At 42.6% G+C, this 24,969-nt stretch overlaps 1 pseudogene across 1 annotated transcript; it reads right to left on the reverse strand.

Moving 5' to 3' along the window:
- Positions 1 to 20,349: 20,349 nt before the first annotated feature.
- LOC100381900 (glycerol kinase pseudogene) lies at positions 20,350 to 24,721 on the reverse strand (annotated as a pseudogene). Its single transcript, NR_159432.1, has 4 exons — positions 24,131 to 24,721; positions 23,327 to 23,502; positions 22,208 to 22,272; positions 20,350 to 21,309 (listed from the first exon to the last, which is right to left on the reverse strand). The product of NR_159432.1 is annotated as a glycerol kinase pseudogene (transcript).
- Positions 24,722 to 24,969: the final 248 nt, after the last annotated feature.

Below are 24,969 nucleotides of genomic sequence, written 5' to 3' on the forward strand. Positions count from 1 at the left end.
AGCTCGAGGAGAACTCTCTCAAGGGAGTCTGGCAACAAAAACAAGGAGGAATCCTCTTCTCCATTAAGTCGCATCGGAGTGGTGACAAGAAGAAGAAAATGAAGAAGGTGGTCTACTACGAGACCGACTCCTCGTCACCCTCCACATCAAGCTCTGAGTCATCCACTACTTCTAAACGCCATGAGCGAAAGAAGTATAGTAAGATGCCCCTATGCTATCCCCGTATTTCAAAGCGCGCTCCATTACTTTCCGTTCCCTTAGGAAAACCACCACATTTTGATGGTGAGGATTATTGTATGTGGAGTGATAAAATGAGGCATCATCTAACCTCACTCCATGAAAGCATATGGGACATCGTTGAATTTGGAGCACAGGTACCAAAGGTGGGGGATAGAGACCACGACTCGGATGAGACCGCCCAAATTAGGCACTTTAACTCCCAAGCCACGTCTATACTCCTCGCCTCCTTATGTCGAGAGGAGTATAATAAGGTGTAAGGGTTAAAGAATGCCAAAGAAATTTGGGACGTCCTCAAAACCACGCACGAAGGGGACAAAATGACCAAGATCACCCAGCGTGAAATGATCGAGGGAGAACTCGGTCGATTCGTCCTCAACAAAGGAGAAGAGCCGCAAGCCATGTACAACCGGCTCAAGACCATGGTGAACCAAGTGCGCAACCTCGGGAGCACCAAATGGGATGACCATGAGATGGTCAAGGTTATTCTTAGATCCCTCGTATTTCACAATCCTACTCAAGTTCAATTAATACGTGGGGATCCTAGATATAAACTAATGTCTCCCGAGGAGGTTATTGGCAAGTTTGTGAGCTTTGAACTAATGATCAAAGACTCCAAACACATTGTCAACTTGGAGCAAGGCGCCACCTCCACACCTGAGGTGCAACCCATTGCATTCAAAGCAATGGAAGAAGAGAAGAAGGAGTCTACATCAAGTAGGCTTCCAATCGACGCCTCCAAGCTCGACAACAAGGAAATGACGCTCATCATCAAGAGCTTCTGCCAAATCCTCAAGCAAAGGAGGGGGAAGGACTACAAGCCCCGCTCCAAAAGGGTGTGTTACCGATGTGGTAAGTCCGGTCACTTTATTGCTAAATGCCCAATTTCTAACGAAAGTGACAGGGACGAAGACAAGAAAGGGAAGAAGAAGGAAAAGAAGAGATACTACAAGAAGAAGGGTGACGATGCGCACGTGTGCCGGGAATGGGACTCCGACGAGAGCTCCACTGACTCCTCCTCCGACGAGGATGCCACCAACATCGTCGTCAACAAAGGCCTCATCTTCCCCAACATCGGCCACAAGTGTTTCATGGCTAAGGACGGTAAGAAAAAGAAGGTACACTCGAAAGCCAACCCCAAATATACTACATCCAGTGATGAGGGTAGCTCTAGCGATAATGAGGATGATTTACTTTCTCTCTTTGCCAACCTTAGTATGGAACAAAAGAAAAAATTGAATGAATTAATTGAGACCATTAACGAGAAGGATGATCTCTTGGAATGCCAAGAGGACTTGCTCGTTAAAGAAAATAAAAAATTTGTTAAGTTGAAAAATGCTTATGCTCAGGAAGTAGAAAAATGTGAAAACTTATCTAAGGAGCTTAGCATTTGTCATGATTCAATTTCAAGTCTTAGAACTGAGAATGCTAGTTTAGTTTCTAAGATTGAAAAGTTGAATGTTTGCAATGATTCAATTTTTTGTCTTAGAGATGAGAATATAAAATTAAATACTAAGATAGAAGAATTGAATGACTGCAAACCATCTACATCTACCATTGATCATGTTACTATTTGTACTAGATGTAGAGATATAAATGTTGAAGCTATTGATGATCACATTGCCATGATTAAAAAACAAAATGATCACATATCTACATTAAATGCTAAAATTACCAAGCATGAGCTCAAAAATGAAAAATTTAAATTTGCTAGAAGCATGCTCTATAATGGGAGATGCCGTAGCATTAAGGATGGCATTGGGTTCCAACAAGGGAGCCAATCCAATGTCAAGCTTAATGCCTCTAAGAAATTGTCTAACTTTGTAAAGGGCAAGGCTCCCATGGTTCATGATAGTGAGGGTTACATTTTATATCCTACAAACTATCCCGAACATAGGATTAGGAAGATTCATGCTAGGAAACCTCATTCTGTTTCTCACCATGCATTTATGTACAAAAATGAGGCTTCTAGCTCTAGGCATACCACTCATATTAAAATTCCTAAAAGGAAAATTCCTACTGCATCAAATGAGCATAATGTTTCATTTAAGACTTTTGATGTATCTTATGTTTTAACTAATAAATCAGGCAAAATAGTTGCCAAATATGTTGGGGGCAAACACAAGAGCTCAAAGACTTGTGTTTGGGTACCCAAGGTGCTTGTTTCTAATGTCAAAGGACCCAAGACCGTTTGGGTACCTAAGAACAAGACCTAAAATTGTTTTGTAGGTTTATGCATCCGGTGGATCAAGTTGGATAATTGATAGCGGGTGCACAAACCACATGACAGGGGAGAAAAGGATGTTCTCCTCATATGAGAAAAATGAAGATCCCCAACGAGCTATTACATTCGGGGATGGAAATCAAGGTTTGGTCAAAGGTTTGGGTAAAATAGCTATATCTCCTGACCATTCTATTTCCAATGTTTTTCTTGTAGATTCTTTAGATTACAATTTGCTTTCTGTTTCTCAATTATGCAAAATGGGCTACAACTGTCTATTTACTGATATAGGTGTTACTGTCTTTAGAAGAAGTGATGATTCAATAGCATTTAAGGGAGTGCTAGATGGTCAGCTATACTTAGTTGATTTTAATGATAATCAAGCTAAACTAGACACTTGCTTAATTGCTAAGACTAACATGGGTTGGCTCTGGCATCGCCGACTTGCTCATGTTGGAATGAAGAATCTTCACAAGCTTCAAAAGGGAGAACACATTTTAGGACTAACAAATGTTCATTTTGAGAAAGACATGATTTGTAGCGCATGTCAAGAAGGAAAGCAAGTCAGAATCCATCATCCACATAAGAACATAATGACGATGGATAGGCCGCTTGAGTTACTCCACATGGACCTATTCGGCTTGATTGCTTACATAAGCATCGGTGGGAGTAAGTACTGTCTAGTTATTGTGGATGATTATTCTCGCTTCACTTGGGTATTCTTTTTACAAGAAAAATCTCAAACCGAAGAGACTTTAAAGAGATTCTTAAGACGGGCTCAAAATGAGTTCAGATTGAGAATCAAAAAGATAAGAAGCGACAATGGGACGGAGTTCAAGAACTCTCAAACTGAAGGATTTCTTGAGGAAGAGGGCATCAAACATGAGTTATCTTCTCCCTACACACCTCAACAAATGGTGTAGTGGAGAGGAAGAATAGAACTCTATTGGACATGGCAAGGACCATGCTTGATGAGTACAAGACACCGGACCAGTTTTGGGCGGAGGCGATTAACACCGCTTGTTACTCCATCAATTGGCTCTACCTTCACCAAATCCTCAAGAAAACATCATATGAACTCCTCACTGGTAAAAGCCCTGTAGGAAACGGGTGACGCCTAAGAGGGGCGGGGGGTGAATTAGGACTTCTAAAACTATTACTAAACTAGGCCACAATTAAATCCCTAGAGCAAAACCTATTGAAAGTTCCCTTTGGCCTGGGAACAGGATCTGGATGTCGCCTAGAGGGGGGGTGAATAGGTGAATAAAAATTATCACCTTAAAACTTAAATCTTACTCTACTCGAAGATAGGATCGCAGTGGAGTGAAGAACTCTTCGAGTAGGTTGCAGTGGAATTGAAGTTCCTGTCTTAAGAATATCCTGCACTTCAAGGAAAGCTAGTACCACAAGTAAGTAGTGAAGTGCAGATATAAAAACGAGTAAGACAGGGAGTCAGAATACAATACGGAACAGAGCACACAGACGCAAGGATTTATCCCGAGGTTCGGCCAAGCCTGAAATGCTTGCCTAGTCCTCGTTGGAGTTAGCCACACCTGGGCTTGGAGTCTGTTTCAACTCCTTCCTCCGTTTGCTCAGATCTGTCAGTATGACAGATAGAGCCTTTCACTATGTTGAGTTGGGTTACAACAAAACCGCGGCTGCTTACAAACTTCTTAACAACACCCCGGCAGAGTAACGATACGCTCAAAACCTTGCTCTTGCTCTTAGAAGCACTTCTCCTCTCTCTAAAGGCTTATAGCTTTGCCTTCTACACAAACTATAGAGATACACACAAGAGGGAGAGTGAGAATTGATTCGAGTGATGTCTACACTTGTTGGCTGCTCTTATTTATTGCTTGAGGCGCCTAGGGGTCCCTTTTATAGGCACAAGGAGCCTAGGAGCCGTTGGAAGCAATCAAGGAAGGCAAATCTTGCCTTCTGTCGGGTGGCGCACCGGACAGTCCGGTGCACCACCGGACACTGTCTGGTGCCCGATTTCCTTCTAGAAATGGAGCAGTCGACCGTTGCAGTCCTGGAGCCGTTGGCGCACCGGACAGTCCGGTGCCTCCATCTGACCGTTGGCCCAGCCGACCGTTGGCCCACGCGTCACGCGCGGATCGCGCGGCCGACCGTTGGCCCAGCCGACCGTTGGCTCACCGGACAGTCCGGTGCACCACCGGACAGTCCGGTGAATTATAGCCGTACGCCGCCGGCTTCTCCCGAGAGTGGCCTGTTCACCAGAGTTCAGCCTGGCGCAACGAACACTGTCCGGTGCACCACCAGACACTGTCCGGTGCTCCACCAGACAGTCCGGTGTGCCAGACTGAGCTGAGTCTTGGCTGTACACAGCCAAGCATTTTGCATCTCTTTTCTTTTCTTCTTTTCTCTATTTCTAACACTTAGACAAATATGTTAGTACACAAAAACCAATGTACTAAGTCTAGAAACATACCTTCTCTTGGATTTTCACCTTTCTATCATTTGACATGCTTAAGATTGATGTTGGACTCATAAATCATCAAGTCAGCTTAACCTGATCTACACTGACATTTCTGAGCTCCAACATCCTGTAAAGGTCACATATAATATCTCTAAACATAGGAACAACCCAAACTAAAGGTCAAAGTGCACTTAGCTCTTTTGGGCTGCTTCAAGTTCTGTTTTTGACATTTGTTCTCGTTCTAGTGACCTTGATCTCCTTCTTAGAGATTGGTCTTGAGCCTTATGACTTACACCACATGACTATAGACATTTCCTCATTGGTTGTAAGTCACGTCCTTATGTAGTGATCCTTGATGTGCCGTAGCTGTTCTCAACTCGATCACCCTTGACTTTGCAAGCCTTCTTCTTCACCCTTGGCTTTGGGTTCCTCAGCCTCTTTGACCTTCTCCCGTGCACTTGGTACCTCGAAGCTTTTCTTGCCTCCGTCCTTGGCTTGATCAGTTGTCTCCGAGCTATGCACCTGAGTCTCACTTTATGCAATGTCCATCTTTCTTGTGATGTCTATCATGTATCCATAATCCAGTTCTTGGACCATCACATTTGTTCACTTGTGTTGAACCCTGTTAGCTTTACCTTAAGCACCTGTTCAACACTTAGTACACTTGTTAGTCCTTTAATTGAGTTGTCATCCAAACACCAAAACTCACAAGAGAGCTTTCAATCTCCCCCTTTTTGGTGATTGATGGCAACACAATTAAAGCTTACATAAGAATAAGATTTGAAGCACCAATTTTGAATTCTAAGTTTATAGAATGCTCCCCCTAAATATGTGCTTACTTCAAAAACATAATTTTGGCCTCAGACGCCAATTTGCACATACTTAGGCAATTCGAAACATTTCTACACCTTAGCACTTTTTGGGATGCATTGTGTCAAGAATCAAACCATGATGCTATAACACACAAATGCACATAATCAGAGTTAAACATCATTCACTTGAGTGGATATATCACAGGAATATCAACCTACCACTATTCACTAGTAAGATACCAATTTAAACTAAGATACTAATTTAAAAACAATCTTAAAGCACCATTAACCACATGCACCATTATCCGCATGACTATCTATTTTAGAATGAACACAATAGATGTCAATTAATTCATAACAGCGGAAGCACTAGTCCATATGATGCAACACATATAATACTGCAAGAAGCATATGAATAACACACTAGCAAAGCTCAAACTAACACATCACCCCTTAGGATAGCAAAGCTCAAACTAACACATCACCCCTTAGGATAAGCTTTCCTCTCAGGTTGAGATAAGCTTTAATGCACAAATTCTCCCCCTTTGACATCAAACACCAAAACCATATTCAAGCAAGAACATAGAATGATGTCAAGGGACAGCAGGGTATTGAGTAGGTAAACACACACTAACAATACTCCCCCTTACTCATTCAACAAATGCACCACAAGCATTTGGAGGAAAGTTAAGGTACATATACGCAAAAGATCAATACTTCCTTTGTACCTTTGCCCGGATGTGGTGTACTTACCAAGGTGTGGTGTACTTCCTCTCTTGAAAGTATTAGTCTCTTGGGAGCTTCTCCACACTTGTGCCTGATCCTTTTATCCTAACCTTTTCTTGTTGCTAAGACACCAAGCTTAGAGCAAGTTATAGTGTTGTGGCACAAGATGAAGCTTCTATTCTAGTGATTACCAAAAGATGTCAATTGAAGCAAACTATCACGGCTACCAATTGAAAGATACCAAATGCAAGATCATTTATTATCATAGCTCCATGATGTTTTAAGGATAAGCATCTAGTATCACCAAATTTTATAGAGCATGAGCAATCTAAAAATATGTAATTACTCACGACTAGATACCAATTCCTTGACTTACAGAGGTACCCCAGTCCTGATTGCTCCATTTCTTGCTCATTTTCTCTTCTCCACCTTGAGACTACACAAGATCGCTCAAGATACAATTAGTCTCAAAAGACGCAAGTTATGTGTGCTCCCCCTACACTTGTGCATCAAGTATTTGAATAACTTTGCACTTTGCACATTCTAGCTTTCTCAGAACTAGAGGGGATCACAACATATCTTGGTCAAGGCATACTCTCAATTTCATCACAAAGAGATACCAATTTGAATATCAAATGAAAGATTGACTTAATACAACAATGCATGCCTCAAGAAGTATAACATTTTACAAGCAACCTAGGCATGATAATCATTGCACCACATATACCAATTGAAAAGCAACACGATCATGCATATAAAGCGCAATGTCTAAGCATATCATAATTAAGAAGGTTCCTTAGGTACATCAAAAGAAACAACATTTTAAAGTAAGGAGCACCTAAGCCAAGATACTACCAATTCAGGGGCAAGAACATAGCTGTGATCACAATCAATGGAACTTCAAGATATTCAATGAAATTGCATAGTTCCATTCTACATACCTTTGCCTTTTCCTGAATTGCCACGAGAGCACTAGTTGTCACCAATTGAGTGCTCCTTTTGCTCATTCACCTCATAACTCAAGAAGGTGCATTAATGGCATAATATGGATTTTGGTATTCACACAATACCAGACTAGAGTAATCATGTGAACATAAACTAAACAAAATGTCATGCTTGCACAAAGGTTACTCATTACACATGTATAGCATGATTTACAAAGAAAACAGGTTTATCCACGAACACATAAAGAATTAATCATGGTAAGTATTTTAAATGCTAAGCTACCAAAAAATATGACTTATAGAGCACCTAGTCATGATTAAGCACACATGGTTACGATCTTGGAAATTATTAATCATGGATCGAAGGGTACTCAACACAGGCAATCAAAAGCATAACTACTCCAAGGATAGGTAAACACAACAATTCAACTTAAGATCAATACTGATAATATACTTAGGAAACACAGGTACCGTCCTTTGGAGAGCCAGATGCACAATAAAGGTCCTTTGCTTGATTCACCAATAATGATTAAGGACTCCTACAACTTATTTCACTTGAGATGAACATGGGATTAGTGTCTCACAATAATTCATCCTTGGGTAAATGAATAAACACCAAAACAATTAACAGCTTAAGCATTTGAGTTAATCGTCTTAAGCCCTCCCATGGTCTCCAGTCCATCTCAATGCACCTGCATGGTCTAGTTAGCACAGTTTGGTACCCACCTCGGGATGGGTCCATGATGTTCAACTAAAAGTGCCTTTGGTACCCAAATAGTCTTTGTGCTAGTTCTAGGTGATCTCGTTATAGATCTAGCACAAGTGTATGATTTGGGTCTCCTAAGCGAGTAGGATTGAGACAAATTTACCTGCTTAGGAACCTCACCTTTATTACATACCTTGAATAGATGACCCTGCTCACCACACTTGTAGCAGAAGCGTCGCTCAACCTGACATGACGCTTGCTGTTTGTCATTTTCCTTGGTGAGAGTCATCTTGGAGAATGCACATGCTTGGTTCATCAATAGCGAACAAGAAGTGATCGTGTGGATCTTGTCATTGCATCCGAAGCATCTCCTTATCCCTTCTCCCTTGTCGTTGTATGGACACGACGCAATGAGGTGTCCTCCTTATTGCACTTAAAACACCCCCTTTTCCCTTTTCTCTTTTTGTTCTTTGATGACATAGAGAAATGGTCAGTGCAAACTACATGATTAATTGAATCTTTACCTTTTTCCAAGCTCATGTTGATTTCTTCATCTTTAGGAACATTCTTCTTATGGAGCTTAACACTTGCTGCAGTTTTTCCTTTCTCAAGCTTCTTCACCACGCACCCGTGGATATCTTGAGAGAGTTGAGCAAAGCGTCTTCTCCTTAGTTGTCTTTGCTTCTTGTTCCCACACAATTTCTTTTGTGACCCTGCAACTTTTTGCTCATTTAAACACTCGCTTCCTTTTGAGTGACAGGGGTTAGCACATGGTGATAGATTATCCAAATGTGTACTTGTGCAAGAATGAAGTTCACATGAATTTAAGTTCGTAATTACGACCTCATGAGCAACTTCAAGCATGATATGTCTATCCAAGAGATTATCATGATAACGAGACAATGAGTCATGTTTTTCGGTTAGAGCAAGGTTATCATGACCCAACAATTCTACTTGACTCCTAAGCATGAAATTTTCTGTTTTAAGTTGAGCAACATTAGATAATGCATCAAGATTATTCCTTTGCTCAAATAAAACAGATTCATACCACTGGGCCAAATCATCATGAGAGCACTTTAGCTCCTCATGTTCTTTGGTCATTTTCTCCAAGCTGTTGTTGGTTTTGATGAGGGACTCTTCTAGCCTGAGAAGCGTCTCGCCTTGTTCCTTGTTCCTTCTCAACAGCTTAACCATGAGAGCTTTGTCCGCTTTGTTGAGATGGATGTAGAAACGGCGAATCTCCTCTTCTTCCACATCATCGGTCTCATTTTCCCTGTCATTAATGTCAGTGGAAGCACTATAGGAAAATGTACCTTGTGATGATGAAGATTCATCCTTGCTATTATCCTCATATTCCTCCTCATCATGGCTCTCGTCTCCACCGTCATTGTTAGCAATAAAACATTTATTACTAGTGGAGAACAAACCTGTGTTTGGTGCCCAACACTTTTCTTCTTCCTTTGAATGGTTAGTATCACAAGTAATATAGGGAGTAGGAGCATCACAATTTACCACATAATATTTTCCTTTAATTCTATTCCATAAATCATGAGCATCAACAAATAGAACACTATCACTACTCATGATGGCAAAATAAGCACCTCTAGAAAGAGAATCAACTAAGATGTTGCAAGCATGGTGATTTAGAGATAGACATCTTAGTTCATCATTTGAAGGATTTTTACTAACATTAGAGGGAAAAATACTTCTACTAAAGATCTGTCTCAAATCAGGATCAACACTCATGAAAGCATTATAAATAGAGACAGACCAAGACTTGTAATTAGAACCATCGCCTAAAAGAAGTTCTACAGTCACCTCTTGTGACGACATCGTCATCTCCGGACGGCTAAGCCCACACTGGAGAGGCCTAGCTCTGATACCAATTGAAAGTTCCCTTTGGCTCGAGAACAGGATCTGGATGTCGCCTAGAGGGGGGGTGAATAGGCGAATAAAAATTATCACCTTAAAACTTAAATCTTACTCTACTCGAAGATAGGATCGCAGTGGAGTGAAGAACCCTTCGAGTAGGTTGCAGTGGAATTGAAGTTCCTGTCTTAAGAATATCCTGCACTTCAAGGAAAGCTAGTATCACAAGTAAGTAGTGAAGTGCAGATATAAAAACGAGTAAGACAGAGAGTCAGAATACAATACGGAACAGAGCACACAGACGCAAGGATTTATCCCGAGGTTCAGCCAAGCCTGAAATGCTTGCCTAGTCCTCGTTGGAGTTAGCCACACCTGGGCTTGGAGTCTGTTTCAACTCCTTCCTCCGTTTGCTCAGATCTGTCAGTATGATAGATAGAGCCTTTCACTATGTTGAGTTGGGTTACAACAAAACCGCGGCTGCTTACAAACTTCTTAACAGCACCCCGGCAGAGTAACGATATGCTCAAGACCTTGCTCTTGCTCTTAGAAGCACTTCTCCTCTCTCTAAAGGCTTATAGCTTTGCCTTCTACACAAACTATAGAGATACACACAAGAGGGAGAGTGAGAATTGATTCGAGTGATGTCTACACTTGTTGGCTGCTCTTATTTATTGCTTGAGGCGCCTAGGGGTCCCTTTTATAGGCACAAGGAGCCTAGGAGCCGTTGGAAGCAATCCAGGAAGGCAAATCTTGCCTTCTGTCGGGTGGCGCACCGGACAGTCCGGTGCACCACCGGACACTGTCCGGTGCCCGATTTCCTTCCAGAAATGGAGCAGTCGACCGTTGCAGTCCTAGAGCCGTTGGCGCAACGGACACTGTCCGGTGCACACCGGACAGTCCGGTGCCTCCATCTGACCGTTGGCTCGGCCACGCGTCACGCGCGGATCGCGCGGCCGACCGTTGGCCCAGCCGACCGTTGGCTCACCGGACAGTCCGGTGCACCACCGGACAGTCTGGTGAATTATAGCCGTACACCACCGGTTTCTCCCGAGAGTGGCTTGTTCACCAGAGTTCAGCCTGGTGCACTGGACACTGTCCGGTGCACCACCGGACACTGTCCGGTGCTCCACCGGACAGTCCGGTGTGCCAGACTGAGCTGAGTCTTGGCTGTACACAGCCAAGCATTTTGCATCTCTTTTCTTTTCTTCTTTTCTCTGTTTCTAACACTTAGACAAATATGTTAGTACACAAAAACCAATGTACTAAGTCTAGAAACATACCTTCTCTTGGATTTTCACCTTTCTATCATTTGACATGCTTAAGATTGATGTTGGACTCATAAATCATCAAGTCAGCTTAACTTGATCTACACTGACATTTCTGAGCTCCAACATCCTGTAAAGGTCACATAGAATATCTCTAAACATAGGAACAACCCAAACTAAAGGTCAAAGTGCACTTAGCTCTTTTGGGCTGCTTCTAGTTCTATTTTTGACATTTGTTCTCGTTCTAGTGACCTTGGTCTCCTTCTTAGAGATTGGTCTTGAGCCTTATGACTTACACCACATGACTATAGACATTTCCTCATTGGTTGTAAGTCACGTCCTTATGTAGTGATCCTTGATGTGCTGTAGCTGTTCTCAACTCGATCACCCTTGACTTTGCAAGCCTTCTTCTTCACCCTTGGCTTTGGATTCCTCAGCCTCTTTGACCTTCTCCCGTGCACTTGGTACCTCGAAGCTTTTCTTGCCTCCGTCCTTGGCTTGATCAGTTGTCTCCGAGCTACGCACCTGAGTCTCACTTTATGCAATGTCCATCTTTCTTGTGATGTCTATCATGTATCCATAATCCAGTTCTTGGACCATCACATTTGTTCACTTGTGTTGAACCCTGTTAGCTTTACCTTAAGCACCTGTTCAACACTTAGTACACTTGTTAGTCCTTTAATTGAGTTGTCATCCAAACACCAAAACTCACAAGAGAGCTTTCACCTATGCAAATAATCAAACTAGAAAGTGCAATCTAGGTTTTGTCTAAGTGTTGCTATCTCTACCGCAAAGGCTAAGTTTCAATCTACACAAAATAAGTATGTATACAAGATTGAAACTTAAATGCTTAATATAAATGTGGAAACTTAAAGAGTAAAGTAGAGAAGCAAACTCTCGTGGATGACGCCGGTATTTTTACCGAGGTATCCAGAACCACGCAAGGTCCTGACTAATCCTCGTTGGTGCCCCTACGCAAAGGGAAGCCCACGCGAGGGCCAAGCACCACGGTCGAGTAACTCCGTAGAGAGCCGCGGGCCTTCTCCACGCGCAAGTGGTGCTCCGCTTCCGGCTCTCTCGAACGCTCCCCGCCGTCTCCACTATCGAGCTTCTGGCTGAAACACCGCGGGCCTCATTCCCTCTGGTACACGGTGGCGGCCATGACACAAACACGGTTGTCACGGTCTCGCAAGACTCTCGCCCCACTCGGTACAATTACAACGACTCACGCAAGAGCCGAGGGGTTGTGTGGTTTGTCTAAACTCACTCAACTAACTAGGGTTCACCTAGAGCAAGCGCTAAAGCGGTCTAACTAACCTAAGCACTTCGCAAAGCACCTACGCTAATCATCGAGTGATTCTATTAAGCACTTGGGTGTTTGAGCTCTTGGAAATGTGCACTATATGCCTTGGTATGTTGCTTGGGCTCCCACACCTTCAAATGGTCAGTTGGGTGTAGTATATATAGGCCCCAACTCCAAAATAGCCGTTGGAGAAAAGCTGCAGTTCTCTGCGGCACACCGGACAGTCCGGTGGTGCACCGGACAGCGCACTGTAGCTTGTCCGGTGCGCCTAGCCGTTGCCCTGTCAAAGCAGGTGATCGTTGGCGCCGCAGGCTTTTCCACACCGGATAGTCTGGTGCTCACACCGGACAGTCTGGTGGTCTTCTCTCCAGGTGCCACCTGGAACTAGCCGTTGGGCTAGAGTTCCCTGGTGCACCGGACATTCCGGCGTGTGGGCACCGGACAGTCCGGTGTGCCACCAGACAGTCCCGTGCGTCTCGCACAGACAGTCCGCAGCAGCACACTTGGACTTTTCTTGGATCTTCTTAATGTCTTCTTTTGAGGTGTTGCTTTCCTCAATTCCTTAGTCCGAGTAAATCTTGCATCATGTGAACTACAAACATAAACACTAGAAAACTTATTAGCTCATGGATTGTGTTGTTCATCAAACACCAAAACTCAATTAGCCAAATGGCCCGGGGTCCATTTTCCTTACAAGCCCAATGTTTCATATTTTAGAGTCTTTGAGAGTAAATGCTTTATTCTTATTAAAAGAGGTAGAAGTTCTAAATTTGCTCCTAAGGCTGTAGAAGGCTTTTTACTAGGATATGACTCAAACACAAGGGCATATAGTCTTCAATAAATCCACTGGATTAGTTGAGGTTTCTTGTGACATTATGTTTGATGAGACTAATGGCTCCCAAGTGGAGCAAGTTGATCTTGATGAACTAGATGATGAAGAGCCTCCGTGCGTTGCGCTAAGGAACATGTCCATTGGGGATGTGTGTCCTAAGGAATCTGAAGAGCCCACACAAGCACAAGATCAACCATCATCTTCCATGCAACCATCTCCACCAACTCAAGACGAGGATCAGGCTCAAGATGATGAAGATGAAGAGGCTCCGTGCATTGCGCTAAGGAACATGTCCATTGGGGATGTGTGTCCTAAGGAATCCGAAGAGCCCACACAAGCACAAGATCAAACATCATCTTCCATGCAACCATCTCCACAAACTCAAGACAAGGATCAGGCTCAAGATGATGAAGATGAAGATCAAGAAGATGAGCCATCTCAAGAGGAGGACATGGATCAAGGGGGAGATGAAGATAATCAAGACAAGGAAGATGAGCAAGAAATAAGGGATCAAAGACCGCCACACCCTAGAGTCCACCAAGCAATTCAAAGAAATCACCCCATCAACTCCATTCTTGGTGACATTCATAAGGGGGTAACCACTAGATCTCGAGTTGCTCATTTCTATGAACATTACTCCTTTGTTTCCTCTATTGAGCCATACAGGATAGAGGATGCACTAAGAGATCCGGACTGGGTGGTGGCAATGCAAGAGGAGCTCAACAACTTCACCAGGAATGAGGTATGACATTTAGTTTCACGTCCTAATCAAAATGTTGTAGGTACCAAATGCGTATTCCACAAAAAGCAAGATGAGCATGGTGTGGTGACAAGGAACAAATCCCGACTTATGGCCAAAGGTTATTCACAAGTCGAAGGTTTGGACTTTGATGAAACTTATGCACCCGTAGCTAGGCTTGAGTCAATTCGAATATTACTTGCCTATGCTACTCACCATGGCTTTAAGCTTTACCAAATGGACGTGAAAAGTGCCTTCCTCAATGGACCTATCAAGGAAGAAGTTTATGTTGAGCAACCTCCCGGCTTTGAAGATAGTGAGTACCCTAATCATGTTTACAAACTCTCAAAGGCGCTTTACGGGCTCAAGCAAACCCCAAGAGCATGGTATGAATGCCTACGAGATTTTCTTATCACTAATGGCTTCAAAGTCGGTAAAGCCGATCCTACTCTCTTTACTAAAACTGTTGCAAAAGACTTGTTTATATGCCAAATTTATGTTGATGATATTATATTTGGGTCTACTAACAAGTCAACTTGTGAAGAGTTTAGTAGGATCATGATACAGAAATTCGAAATGTCTATGATGGGGGAGTTGAAGTATTTCCTTGGATTCCAAATCAAGCAACTCCAAGAGGGCACCTTCATCAGCCAAACAAAATACATACAAGATATACTTAAGAAGTTTGGGATGAAGAATGGTAAACCCATCAAGACACCAATGGAAACTAATGGGCATCTCGACCTCGACATGGGAGGTAAATCCATAGATCAAAAGGTATACCGGTCAATGATAGGTTCTTTGCTCTACTTATGTGCATCTCGACCGGATATTATGCTTTCTGTATGCATGTGTGCAAGTTTTCAGGCAAATCCTAAGGAAGTTCACCTTAGGGCCGTAAAGAGAATCATGAGATACTTAGTTTACAGTCCTAAGTTTGGGCTCTGGTACCCCAAGGGATCTACCTTTGATCTAATTGTGTATTTCAATGTCGATTATGCCAGATGTAAAATAGATAGAAAGAGCACATCAGGGACTTGCCAGCTTATGGGAAGATCCCTGGTGTCTTAGGCTTCAAAGAAACAAAACTCCGTAGCTCTTTCCACTACCGAAGCCAAGTACATTGTCGCAGGCCAATGTTGTTCGCAATTACTGTGGATGAGGCAAACCCTTAGGGACTATGGCTACAAGATGAGCAAAGTCCCAATCCTATGTGATAATGAGAGTGCAATCCGCATGGCGGATAATCCCGTTGAACACAGCCGCACTAAGCACATAGACATCCGGTACCACTTTTTGAGAGATCACCAACAAAAGGGGGATATCGAAATAGCTTATGTGAACACTCACAACCAATTAGCCGATACCTTTACCAAGACACTAGATGAGAAAACCTTTAGCAAACTTAGGAATGAGCCAAATATACTTGATTCTCGGAACTTTGATTGAAACATTGCACGTATAGCTAATTTATATACCTTTGATCATATCTCTTTCATTTGGTACAAATGCATGTCTCTTATTCTTCTTGTGCCAAGGCTACGACTAATGTGCTTTCAAGTGTATCTCTATACGTAGTCATAGATTGAAAGGGAAATGGAGTTTTCGGCAAAGACAAGGCTTCCACTCAAACTCTGACGGTATCATTTACCCCTTTGTCGTTACTCATATCACTCTCAATGGTATGAATCTTCACTCATACTTATTTTACCATTTGAGAGAAAATATTAAGCCCCAAAGGGGGAGAAAAATGCAATAGGGCTCTCAAGTTCTCCGTTTTTGGCGCTTAATGCCAAAGTGGGAGAAAATATTAAGCCCAAAGCAAAAAGACCGCACCACCATCATTTCAAAAAAAATTCAAAATGAATTTTTAATTGGTAAACTTTCAATTGATATGTGAAAGTAAAATTTCAAATTGGCATCTTCAAACTTCACATTTAGTATGAAAGAATTTCAATTGGGATAATTTCACTTCATATCTATTTCAAAACCCTCTTGAAAGCTAAGGGGAGAATTTCTTCAGGGGGAGCTTTTATATAGTCAAAGGAAACACATTTGAAATAGGGGAGGAATTTAAATCCTAAAAATGCTTCTTGCAATCATATTCCTATACCTTTGACTATTTGCAAAAGTTTTTTGAATAGATTTCCAAAATATTTGCAAAAATAAAACTTGTGGTGCAAATGTGGTCCAAAATGAAAACCATTCACTCTTATTCATATGTTTTATATCTTTCATTGGTTTCATTCCAAGTAACCTATGCACATCTATCTCAATTGCAAACTAGTTACATTTTTGCACTCCATATTTGCTTTGGTTTGTGTTGGCATCAATCACGAAAAAGGGGGAGATTGAAAGGGAAATAGGGTTAACTATTTCATATAATTAATTTTGGTGGATGACGACCAACACAAACACATGGACTAACTAGTTTGTCTAGAATTCATGTACTACAGGTGCATAAGGTTCAACATAAACTAAGAAAGAATCAAGTTAGGGACATAATTTAATTGGAGCAAAAAGACCCTAGTGTGCTGGTTTTTGGCGCACTGGACAGTGTTCGGTGCACCAGGGCCATACAGACATGAACCAGCCACTCTCAGGAAATTGGGGGCGTGCTCCGCTATAATTCACCGGACTGTCCGGTGAGCCACCGGACTGTCCGGTGAGCCAGTGGAGCAACGACTCTCTGCGTGCCAACGGTCACCTGCCGTGATAAACAGTGCATGTCAGAGTTAGAAGCGCAGAAGTCAGAGGGCACAGGACTGTCCGGTGTGGCACCGGACTGTTCGGTGCAGCTAGAAGACAAACGTCTCCACCGGTCAACTACTCCGAACCCTAATGGTTGCGCTGATGTGGCACGCACCGGTCAGTGCACAGTGACCGTCCGGTGGCGCACTGGACTGTCCGGTGCGCCCATCGCTAGCAGAAATCAGCCAACGGCTAGAAGTGGTTGGGAGGCTATAAATACCCCCAACCACCTCATTCACTCCCATCCAAGCATTCTAAATTCTACATTCATTGCAAAAGCAAAAGCCCAACACTCCAAGACACAATCAAAGCAATCAATCCACCCAAAGCCCTAAAATCAACTCTAGTGCATTAGGGCTTGTGAGAGGATCACTTGTGTTCTTTGTTGCTCTTGTTGCTTGGTTTGGTCTTTTTCTTTTCCCTTCTATTTCTCAAGTGACTTGTAATTGAAGCAAGAGACACCTAAGTGTGTGGTGGTCCTTGTGGGGTCTAAGTGACCCATGAGATTAAGGAAAAAGGCTCACTCGGTCTAATTGACCATTTGAGAGAGGGGAAGGGTTGAAATAGACCCAGCCTTTGTGTTCTCAACGGGGACTAGGTTCTTTGGAACCGAACCTCGATAAAACAAATCATCGTGTTCACTCGCCTAGATTCTTGTTTGATTTGTTTTCCCCTCTCTAACATTTCCTTGCTAGTGTGAATTTGAGTTGGCTCCCATTCGTCATCCGCAATTCTTGAGCAACTCCTAGCAAGGGAGATATTCTTTTGGACTTGAATTTAATTCTAATGCTAATCCCCGACCTTAGTGTGTGTTTAAGTTTATAAATTTCAGGTTTCGCCTATTCACCCCCTCTAGGCGACTTTCAAAAGGTCATCGAGAAAGTAACTCCCGGTCTTCAAGAGCCAATTAACTAACTGTAACTTCCACCACTAATGTACCTTGGGAATTATTTGATTAATTAGTCAATGGGTTTTAACCCAATTAATCTCAGGGTGAGTTTCTGTTTTACCCTTATTTGTGCTTGATGAGTCCATTGCTCAACAAGGGGGGGGGGGTGAGATTTTGAGTTCTTGTCAGACTTCTTTCAAGGGGGAGAAACTTTTAGATTTTGGGCTTTCCTCTCAAGGGGGGAGAAATTTCTGAATTTTTGAGGATTCTAGTTATTTGGAGATGCTTGGGGAGAGTTTTGACAGGGGGAGTTTTGAGCCTCTTAGAGTTTTTGCTAGTTGTGTTGAGCCGCTTGCCTCTTTCTGGAGGGACTAGCTTTGTTTTCAGCTTTGGTGCTGATTTTGTGCTCTGATTTGGTTTTTGTGTTCCGATGAGTTTTTGGCTGCTGGCTAGTGGTGATGAGCCCTATTTTTCCTCTTATTGGGGATTAGCCTTTCTTGCTTGGTCATGTTGAGTCATTGCCCATTTTTTGGGAACCAAGTTTTGCTTACTCAAAAATGACTTGTTTCGACTTTTACCTGGCTTTTGATCATTTGAGTGAGTTCCTCTTCTTCTTCCTTCTTTCTACTATATATGCTCACATGGTGGTGTTGACAATGCACTCCTCAAGGGGGAGATTGGAAACACAAGGTTAAATTATCCCTTGTGGTTTGGGTTGATGATGAGTGATTGTCAACGGATAGCACTCTAGGTTAGACATTGGACTGACCAGAGTGTGAGATTATGTTGTAGCGTGAGATTATGTTATGCAACCATATCGGTCAGCGTGGTGTGCAGGTGTGGAGCACATAGAGGGTGGTCGACGGTTTAGGTGAATGTCATGTGGTCTCGCGCTGATGGACCGGGAGCAGTGAAGGACGAGTGTTGGTTCATGACTGATGGACTGAAGCAATTGGGTGACTAGCCATGGTGGCTGACACCTAGGACACACTCGCGCGAGCACGTGGTAGAGCGAGCCGTGTTGCCGGCGCCGCCGAGGACTGGTAGGACACATGTCCAAGATGTGGGGGACACACACGTGATACTCACGACAGTTTGGTGGTTGTGCCTCACAACCACCGAGCGCTACGGACGACGGGTTTTTGACTAGGTTTGGCCTCAAAACTTGACCAGCAGTTTCGGTAGAAACTGGAGGTGGCACGTGGCATGATCACGAAGGATGCATCAAGGCGAAGCAACTCCATGTGAAGGGCTTGGCTGTTAGATAAAAACTCTAAGAGTTGATCCATTTCACCCCCTATGGAGTGGATAGGCTCTATGTAAATAGGGGTAGTTTAGGAAATGGAAATAACCCTCTAAAAATAGAGGGGCAGGCTGTTTAATTTAGTATTTCTTGGTTGCCTTTTTTATAGAGCACTTGTTTATAACTCCTAGTTTTCCTCTCTAGGTAGTCATCAATTTAATCGGGAGATCGACAGTGATTTTGTACTATCGACTGTGTCTTGTCATCTGCAACGATTAATTCGAGGAAGGGTCGCCATTACGGCCCACAACTTTGGTTGATCTTAGTTTTCATCCCTTGCTGAAATTTTGAGTCACTTTGCTCTTGTTTTCTTCCCTCTTCCCGTTTTGTGATGTTGTAAAGAACCATCGAGTTCTTGTGTGAGAATTTGGTTTGGGGATTGATTGGTGGTGAGCTACACTTCTCGGATCACTGCATACACCAGTTGTTGCATATTTTGGTCGTGCTTTGAGAAGAACTCAGTTTGCACTTGAAATAGAAAACCCCAACAAAACCCCAACTAAAATGGGATTTTCGATATGTGCTTTGTTTTCTGTGTTGCTGGAGTTGATCCTTCACCTGTAGACATATTTCCCTCTGCACAAACTGTCTGCAAAATTTGAGGACATTCTGTGAAGTTTTGCATGCGCGACACTGACGCTCTCAAGCCTAGGGCTGTCGGACAAGGAGTTTTCATCCTTTTTTGCTCAAACTTCACGGTTTAGATCTTCTACCTCGTATCATGCCGTCTGCAAAATTTGAGGTTATTATGGAAAAATTTTGCAGTTCGACACTCCCGCACCTACGAGCAACAATACTGCTCAGTGATTTTTTCAGACTTTGACCCAAAATTTTTACTGGACCTTTAGTGTCTTTTTTTGGAGGTTTTTGTGAAAGATTGGGTTAAAAACAAGTCTTTTTTTGTCCCGGATGAGCTCTTATTCTCCTCTGAAACTTGGTAGGAGCAGTCAATCGATCTGCGGTTGGTATGTTCTTTTGCGGAGTGTGTTTGGTGTCCCTAGAGGTTAGATTAGGCCAGGGAATTAAGTCACAGTGTTCTCACTGTTCGAGAATTTTTAGTGGCTCCCATTCACCCTCTCTGGTCGTCTAACTGGTCCTTCACCTATATAATTTTACAGCTTAGAGTATAACTTAAATCGTAATGCAGGTTAAATTGAGTATTCCAGAGCAAGTAGTCTGGACTAATTTTCTTGTTGTAACAAGATCAGAAGTATAAACACACATAAATATACACTTCTCTTGTACATTATATGGAAGTGTAGGAGACAACATGAAGGAATACTGGCAAACATCACGATACACTCTTGACCTTGGTCCACTGTGATATACTCAGTTTATTGCATTGGCACGTCGTTGTAACTTGCTTACATAGTCATTATAGACACACATGTACAAGCTGAAACCTGCAGCTAATTCCGTGATACCTTTCAGTGATTCCTGATTGCTCATTTTAGAGAGAACAAGCTTCTACAAAGTTTATGGAACCCAACAAATGAACCCCTAGGGTCTTCAATATCTCATCACCCAGCAGCCACCTGATATTGTTCTTATCTTGATTTGGTCAGTTTTGTCAGAGGATATGGTGAGGGATGGTTATGAGGACGTTGTAAACATATACATTTCATCTGTGCTCATCGAGCGGATGAGAGAGAAACAAAAGGAGATTACACAACTAACATGTAGCGTTTGCAGATCTAGGTAAATACAATCACCTCTTCTTTGTACTCACATACAAGCACTTATGACTTATCCATGTATTTTATGAACTGAATTGTGATCAATTATACTACTGTGCTTTTAGGACATGTTATTTTTGCTTAAAAGTGCCAGACTTTCAGTTAGTGCTTTTGGCTTGTTGGAAATGGATGAGGCCGAGATGCTAACTCCCCATGCTTCTCTCTCCTATTATGGTCAATTCAGAACATAGTCTTCAATAAAAGGAATGATCAATCTGGCGTGGCAAATTATGCATGCTGTTAGCAGTAGACTGTTAGACTCAAGTAGTACAAAATCTTTTAGACCAGCTGATATAGAGACAAGAGCCCTTGGAGCTGCATATGCTGCTGGGTTAGCTGCAAGAGTTTGGACCAAGGAGCAGGTATTTGTAGGTTTGCATAAGGAGAACATGACAGTCTTCCGCCTGAAACTGCATGAAGCGCACATGAAGAAGAGGGCAGATTCATGGTACAAGGCAATCCCTAGATCATTTGATTTGGCTGACTGATCTTTCTCTGTAAGTTTATCTTGTCAGTGCTCCATCTATTTCTGGAAGCTGCAAATGATTACATTCGTATTTGTTGGGATTATTCTTAGCTACTTGTTATTTATATATAACATCACGATCTTTTACAAACAAACGCGAGTACATGTATAATTTGGTTGCAGAAGATCATTAGATTGAGCACTACCATGTGAGGCAATCTATATGGTTTGCTTTCTGTGTGTATGTCTGCAAGCAAAGTGACTTGTACTCTATGACATGTATTCATTTTCATTTTGCAATTATAAACTATTCGAATTTATATACATACTTTCTAGAAAAAAGCTGTAGTTATTATTCATTGTGCATTAATATTTTATCAAATTGATTGTGTATTGTTGCAACACAAGGGTACCTAATTTGCTTATTAAAACAAGATTTATTTACACAATATATATAGATCGTAACAATGTACCATCACCTAACTATAGTTCTCTATATATTACTTCATCCGTTTCAATATATAAATCGTTTGACTTTTTTACCCCAATTTTTTACTAGTTTATCTTATTAAAAAAATAATAATTACTATTATTTTTTACTATGATATCATTTAGTATATCTGATGCAAAACCTGGGGTTCGAACTGTGGCAGAACCTCCAAGTTATTGGGCCCACATGTACCTGTCTTTCTTCCAAAGACCTCAGACGGCCATGCATGTGCACCAGATAGCTTAACAGGATCTGTCCGATTGCCCCAAGGACATCGGATAAACCACTTTCAACCAGAACCGCGGATTAAGTAATACAAATCACACACACCAATATTTTTGCAGCGGAAAATCTTACTACCAAATTTTACAAGTTACAAAAATTTTATATTATTTTATCGGAGTGATTACAAAAGTATAAGTTTGAAATATATGCTAGCTCAAATGACCATCCTCAATAAGAAATATAAGGGAGTTACTTAGACTTATAAGAAGGCCGAGCCCACCGGCACTTAACACCATCACAGCAGCACAAGGTTAGAACCTGAAAAACAACAGGGAATAAAACCCTGAGTACGGAATTACTCAGCAAGACTTACCTGACTAAAGAAAAGACTCTCAAGGGTATGCTGGCTAGAGGGATTCAAGGTATGGCTTATCAAGAATCAAAGACTCTGTTTTGCAGAAAAGCTTACTAGGAGTGGATCCTTAAAATCCAATTTTATTGTCAGGTTAGGTAAAATTACCTGCATCTAGAGTTCTTTCTACCCTAGTTCAAACACTTGACCTGCACTAGCCAATTTCTTAGCAAACCTTTCATTCATCTTTACTGGAGTTCTACGTATAGGGCAGTGACCAAGTCTTCATAACCGCGAAGGTACGGCGATCCGAATCAATTATACTCAGCTGAGGATCTCCAATCACACGACATATGTAGCACTTAACCCTTGCATATGTCAACCCGCCACCGGGGTTTTTAAGACCAGATCAGGTTCACGCGAACCGAGAGCACAGATACACCACCGTCCAGCCTCTTGCCACGGAGGGTACACACTACTCCCGCCACCGCTCCACGCCCATTCCGTGTTATCTTATTCTGGCCTTAGTCTGCCCGAGGCAAGGCTTACCCATGACGAGGCATGTGACCAGTTAAAGGGTCCTCGGTCATCAAGCCTACATCGACACGGTCCTTAATCGACTCAGACGGAGACACTACACCGAGACTCTCTTCTCGTGCAAGTCACCCGCCCGGTCTCAGCTTAATTATTTAAAACTCAAAGCTTGGTACCTGACAGAGGTACATCTTTTCCGATGTTGAACCCATCACGGCCATGATGGATCCACCATCAAGTTTTGTTTTCAAAAACATCCCACCCACTTTTGCCACATCATCTTTTGTAAAAACAAAATATTTGTTTTTCTAAAGCAAGGCTAAGCATCAAAAATCTTTTGTAAAACAGGGATTTCAAGGAAGGTAATCAAATCCAAGGAAGGTAATGCAAAAATTGTTTTAGCAATCAACGCCTATCACCTAATGTATCAAGCAAGTGAAAATGATTTTTAAAACACAAGGGGGTGGCAAATGCACCGGGGCTTGCCTGAGTAACACTAGGTTAGTGTTGTTAGACGGCGATCCTTTGGCGAGCAGCTTTTGTTCTGCCACTCGTTCAGTCTATCCATCTTCAGGTTCATCATTCGCATCACCTCGCGAATCAGTCTGCGCTTGGGGTCGACTTGGCTCGGGTTCTCCGCATCACGTGGTTAATTCACATACCTGAATGAAATGCATTATGCACATGAATGCATATCGACGGAAATATTATAATTCTAAATAGTGTTATACGATAGCGTATTAAACACCTAAGGGCGAGGCGTTGTACAATCTTACACGAAAACACTAGTTATTAATATACGACTACGCACAATAATTACGCTTCTCTAAATTAGACGAACCTAACACAAACATCGCAAACAAATCATATACTTTAAACATAATTAGCCTAAACACAACTCATCAGCTACTTAATTAAATTCTAAATTTATCACTCGTTTTATAAATTATACTACATCGCTCAAAAAGAACTATTTTAATTTTATTTTACTCCTCACATGTTTTTCATGTCAACAATTACTCAAACATTTCTTTATCGTAAATATATACACATCTATAGAAGTGATTAAAATATTTTATCATCACAGAGGCCTACTCATATTCTACTCGGTACACTAATTCGGCTAATTGACCGAAATAACGAAATAACTCGCTATAACTGAATCTGGCTCGATAATTGCAAGAACCTCGATGTCGACGAGAGTTTCGTGACTCACGTAATTATCGAGCACCGCATTAGCACATTAATTTATTTAACGATCGAACTATTCTGAATAATTCATCAGCTTACCGCGACTAAGCTGATCTCGGATTTTGCAAGGACCATGACTACCACCAGTTTATTCTTTTCACCGGCCGATGTACTGAAGCTTCCTTTTCCTCAAAATCCTGGGGCTCGACCCGAACACAAAACGCGCACGACGCGTAGGAGCTGACACGGTTGTAGCCGAGAAACAACGAGGAAAATTGGCGAGGATGAGGATAGCGAACGATGACAGTGCAGCATGGCATGGCGTGCTGCAGCGATTGAGTGTCGAGGCGAGGTCAGAAAAGCGACGGTGGCATCCGGCGAGGCCTGAGCTGGAAACCGGGCGAGGGAGAAGGAGCTCGCAGGGATACCAAGGCGAGGGAGCAGCACGCCGGGGAGGCCGAGCAGGGAGCATGTGCGGCGGCGTCCGGCGAGCGCGCAGGGGAACGGTACCCTGGCCAAGCAGCGCTGAATATTATCACCACAGGGAGCCGTACACGTGTGAAGTTTCCAGGGAGATTAGGATGCATGGGCGTGTGCACGGAGGAGCAGGACGGACGTGTGGGCATGGTGGAGCTTGGACGATGGGGAAACAGCGTCAAAGGTCTAGCACGCTAGTTGGAGGGGCTCGGCTAACAAGCCTGGCTGCGGCAAGGTGAGCTGAGGAGATGAGAAAGCTGAGCAGCAAGGCAGACGGCCGAAGATTTATAGGGAAATGGCTGGGCAAGGGCATGGAGAAATATCCCAGGTTGCCATATGTGAGAAGTGTACGTGGGAAGATAATCACCAGTTAAGCTGATGTGGAGATAAGCTTGAGGAAAAAGATCAGAAAGCCTACGTCAACTGGACGTCGTGCATGAATATCTCAAGGATGAGATCGT

The sequence above is a fragment of the Zea mays genome, chromosome 3 (genome assembly GCF_902167145.1).
Source record: "Zea mays cultivar B73 chromosome 3, Zm-B73-REFERENCE-NAM-5.0, whole genome shotgun sequence".
Classification (NCBI taxonomy): Eukaryota; Viridiplantae; Streptophyta; class Magnoliopsida; order Poales; family Poaceae; genus Zea; species Zea mays.